Consider the following 5,322-nt stretch of genomic DNA (forward strand, 5'->3'; position numbering starts at 1 on the left):
TTAATTTATCCTAATCAAATGAAAATTAAACCCTTTTATTTTTTGGCAATCAAAGTGCTGAACAACAAAGGTTTACTGTTAAAATTAAAAAGAAAACAGATGTGATTATTCCTTTAAAAATAAAGATTTATTAATATTTATTAGCAATAGTAGCACTGATTCTTCAGACTGCTAAATAGTAATATATTCTGACCATTTAACGTTAAACTAAACTTTTATTTTGACGGGTTGCCGTGAAGAACTTGCAGCTGCTGTGTACAGTATGTGATATGATGGTAGTTTTCTCGAATGAAACGGTAAATGCTAATGAAGTGACTCTCAGAGCAGCTGGAGATGACATAAGTGTTCATATCATCATATAGTGAAACGGCAGAAGCTGAAAACACCGCGAGCATCATCCGCGCTTTAGTATGCGTGTAGTAAACAAAACAGTGCGCCGCGCCATCCGCCATTCACTCATTGCGGAAATCATGGCGCCTTGTGCGTGATATCAAATTCTTCCGCAGATTTATAGTATTACTATAGCATTTCACCTGAGCATTGCGAATCACGCGTATGGCCATGAGAAGCGCTGAATGAATGACTGAATGCTTTCCGTTGTAACATCGCGCAAGGTAAATAAGGGGGACATCTAGTGGAGAAGACTAATGATAAGATTCAAGTTAATCAGATCTTGTTTTAAATGTGTGCTGGAATAAATCCCGGAAAAGATCGATTCGCGGCTTTTGAGAATCGATATCGAATCAACGTCATTTCAAAAAACAATTAATCGAAAAATCTATTTTTTTGCCCAGCCCTAATGAATACTAATTGTCTTTTATGTCAATCAGGAATATTAGTGCGATTATGACTATATCGCATGCTGCCTTCATGTGCTCAGAAATGTCCTACTTCTGAAGTTTGTTGCGTTCGAGTGCTTTGTTGTAGGAAACATTAGCAATCATGGAGCACAGCAGGTTCAATCTTGCCTAATTCTTGAGAAACCTGTATTAAAACAAGATAGTTAGAGGATATTTATATCCAACAGATTTTGAATAAAGTTATCGTTGCATTTATCCCTATTGGATACATTCACCATGCTATCTAAAAGAAAATTTGGACAAATAAACGCCATTTTCATGGTGTAAAATACATTCAATATGCATCAAATGGTTATTTATATACATATATACGCATGACTGTAACGGCACGAGAAAGCAATAGAGATGTTTTGAGAAAAACTAATTACAGCAAAATCATTTCGATTTCATTTGTAGTTACTGATTGGCTTATGGACTAATTTAAACGCTGATTCATAACTGGTCGCAATGTTGAAGGGTTGCCACATTTTTAAAAAAACACAGCTAAATAATTCTATTAATTAATTACAATAACAATCCAAAATGTTTTTGTCAAAATAGCAAAGTTCTTAATGACAATATCAAATTAGCTTACTTAATAATAAAAGTGTAGAACTTTATGAAGTTCTAAAGTGAACCAACAGCATGCGAGTTGTAACGGTGGTTGTCTTGTCCCACATTTCTGTAACGGTGGTTGTCTTGTCCCAAAATATAACAAAAGTTAAACACCCAAAATGTATTTTCTGAAGTGGGTATCGAACCCGGGTCACCCGCGTGATGACGCAGTGTCCTAACCGTCAGACCACGTCATGTTGTTAACGAGTACAGCGCTCAGACTTTACTCGTCTCTCAGACCGAAAGCCTCAGGGAAAAAAAATAAAAAATAAAAAAGTTATTGTTGTTCGGGCGCCAGACAAGTATATACACTTGCCACAATTTTATATTACATTTCATTCATCCCGGATAGCAAAACAGACAAACAAAACCATCCGCTACATACAAAATAAAAAATGCCAGCCAAGAGAAATGCCCGTTAACAACAGGCTGAACAGGTAGCACCACCTCTTCTCCACCATCCCCGGAAATGCACAAAAATCCACCCCCAAGGACTGCCTCCACAGGGAACTTTACACAGATTCTGGTCCGTTCCAAAACCCTCCTAAACCTCGCCCTATATACACAATACTCCTCCTCTTAATTAGTCCTCGCCTCCAATCATATTTTAGTTGGAGGGCGGTGACAGAGAAAATCAAAGTAAACAAAGGGGCAGTACGGAAAATATCTGTAATGCCACAGAGTACATAGCAGCACATATATTCGATAAAAATAAACTAAACCAATTTAAAGCACAAGGTTTACAAGAAGAATCTTTTCATGCTTATTCTACATGACATTGCTGAAGTATTTCTAATGGCTGACATTAAGCATCTCATGTCCTTCATCTAACCAATGCAAACCTTTTCAAAACACTGATATTCAGGTGATTGTAGATCAGCAGGCCTCAGAGCAGCAGAATTCACCGACGCTCCTCAGCAAACACAAAACGCTGATAATTAAGTGTTTCTGCACTCGTGAATAATTCAGCAAAGATTGATTTTCCCATTTCTGCACTCGTTTACTAAAACAACTACCCCTATCTACTGTATTAGTGACAACAGGAACAGAACGTCTTGACCACAACACTTGGACGTCACCTCTCAGGACAATCTGTCTGTTTATATGATAGCGACAATCACAAACACACTCAAGACTCGTCCAGGGATTTTAAACCAACATTAAGCATTTCTTTCTGCCATGTAAAGCCAAACACAAACCTCAACATATTAACCTCAATGGAAAATACAGATCAGCTGGATATCAGCTCTATTCTGAAAGACAAACGCTACGATCCTTTCACCAAGAACACGGATCGAGAGTGATTGATGGTTGAGTGCTGACTTCTCAGAGAGCTTGATTGAAGCTCAAAGCAGCTTTAAACATTGACATACCTGACGATCTGACATCATAACTTCTGCCTGAGGCTTCGTTTCTATTACCAAGATGTGAATCTACAGCTACAGAGGAAGTCATGGCCTAATGGTTAGAGAGTCGGACTCGTAAGCCAAAGGTTGTGGGCTCGAGTCTCGTACCGGCAGGGAGTGTAGGTGGGGGGAGTGAATGTACAGCGCTCTCTTACACCTTCAATACCACGACTGAGGTGCCCTTGAGCAAGGCACTGCTCCCCGGGCGCCGCAGCATAAATGGCTGCCCACTGTGTGTTCACTGCTGTGTGTGTGCACTTTGGATGGGATAAATGCAGAGCACTAATTCCGAGTATGGGACAAATATAATGTAATTTAATGGCGGCAGGAGCTGCACGCTGCCAGTACGTGTACAGTGAGACAAAACAACGTGCACAGTTATCAAAGACGCGAGTGCACGTACACTCGTGGAAAATAATGTGTTCGGCAGTTAAAGACGTCTGTGGAGTGCGCGTCATGGGAAGCAATGTGCTCAGTAATTAAAGAGGCATGGCGGCGTTTCTGTTTTTTACTTTGTGACATCCCTTACGGGAAACGCCGCCGCAAGGCTGCTCACAGCGCTTGGTCACGTGTCGCACCAGAACGTGTCTTCGGAACCGAAACTTAGAAATAGCTCACGGTTCCGGTTCTTTTAAAAAAAACAGAACCAGTTCTCGGTTCCCAACCCTAGACGGGATATAACGCATCACGCACACTCAAGATTTCTCAAGAAATCCATCATGAACGTCTCTAACCTACACTAAACATTTTTTTTTTCCATGCAAAGCCAAAAACAAAACTCTACATACAGACGTCACGCAATATGCTACTTGTTGGACAGGAATTTTCTCGCCACCCTGCTTACACTCTTAAAAATAAAGGATCTTTAGTGGCATTGATGGTTCATGAAAAACCTTTAACATCCACAGAACCTTTCCATTGCACAGAAGGTTTTTTTTTTGGAAAAAGGTTTATTAAAATGTTGTTCAAACAAGATAAATAATGACAAAAGTTATTTCAGGAGCCACAAAAAGTGTGTAGGACAAGCAGTTTGGAAAATGGATGAATGGATTTACCTGTTGCCCTTCTGAAAATAAAACCAACTACAAGACTGAAGATCGTGGCATTGTGCACAATTACAGACTCCTGAAGCGTGCACCTGGTGAAATACAACGTTTGAAGACATCGCACAGAAAATCTGAGCATCTCGTTACTCAAAACATCCTTTTGTTAGCTTCAGTACGTACATTGTGCATTACTCATATGAGCAATCGTACCTGATCAATACACTCCTATTCTGAATACATTTCATCAAGCAAAAACAAATCAACCGAGCTCTAAACATCTAGTAGACTACACTTCTAAATGATGCATGACGTAAAGCTGAGGAGCATCTCATCTTCTAATAAATACGTTTGTATGACTTCTCCACACATGTGAATTACTGGAAAATTATTCATACAAATAATTTTTATACTGAGCAACATTTAAAGCGACAGTTCACCCAAAAATGTAAATTCTGTCATCATTCACTCACCTTTAAGTTGTTCCAAACCTGTTTGACTTTCTGTCTTCTGTTGAACATGAAAGAAGATATTCTGAGCAATGTTGGTAACCAAACAATTGACGGTAGCCATTGACTTCCATAGCATGGAAACAGATCCTATGGAAGTCAATGGCTACCGGCAACTGTTCAGTTACCAACATTCTTCAAAATATCTTCTTTTGTGTTCAGCAGAAGAAATAAATGAATACATATTTGGAACAACATGAGGGTGAGTAAATCGTATCATTCTTGAGTGAACTATACGTTTAATCTGGTGAATTATACTAGAAACGACAAATATGCACTGACTATCAACTTCAAGTTTTTTTGTCGCGTGACAGACACAATAGGCGCGTCAATACGCCTAATGGAAACGCGTCAATTTCATAAAACCGCCATGTATCGCAAAAAAGTTTTTACGCTTGCATGAGGTGGTTTTTCAGGCAATGCGAAAGGTGGGCGGGGCCGTGACGTCAGAGGCGAACCTCACAAAAAGACCCCAGCGAAACACAACCAGCGGCATCCGAGAACCGCGCGCGTCCTGATCTGCGTTCTTATGCGTTCTTATGCGTTCAGATCCGCAAACGGAGGAATTAGATGAAGGGGGAGCGCTGAAACAACAACGCTGTCTCTTTTTGTGCTTTACGTCACAGTTCCATGTGTTTGTGTGCTTGCAGGAAACAGAAGATGGCGCTGTCGGCCGCTGTTTCAGTTTCGGATGAATATGCAAACAAGGGATTAAAAACAGCCGATTTTGCATCTGATGGTTAAATATTGTAATGCTCAGTTGCAATCTTTTCTGTAAGAGTAAACCTCAAAATCACAGTATGTCTGTCTATCTATCTATCTATCTATCTATCTATCTATCTATCTATCTATCTATATATATATATATGTGTGAGTGTGTGTGTGTGTATATATATATACGTGTGTGTGT

The 5,322-nt window shown here is 39.6% G+C and overlaps 1 long non-coding RNA gene across 1 annotated transcript in view; it reads right to left on the reverse strand.

Moving 5' to 3' along the window:
• Positions 1-3,106: 3,106 nt before the first annotated feature.
• Positions 3,107-5,322, reverse strand: part of LOC107558162 (uncharacterized) — an 11,932-nt gene continuing 9,716 nt past the window's right edge. Inside the window, exon 3 of the long non-coding RNA XR_001605462.1 lies at positions 3,107-3,117. This is a non-coding gene — a long non-coding RNA (uncharacterized lncRNA). The remainder of the gene's footprint in view (positions 3,118-5,322) is intronic.

The sequence above is a fragment of the Sinocyclocheilus grahami genome, unplaced genomic scaffold (genome assembly GCF_001515645.1).
Source record: "Sinocyclocheilus grahami isolate Dianchi unplaced genomic scaffold, SAMN03320097.WGS_v1.1 scaffold633.1, whole genome shotgun sequence".
Classification (NCBI taxonomy): Eukaryota; Metazoa; Chordata; class Actinopteri; order Cypriniformes; family Cyprinidae; genus Sinocyclocheilus; species Sinocyclocheilus grahami.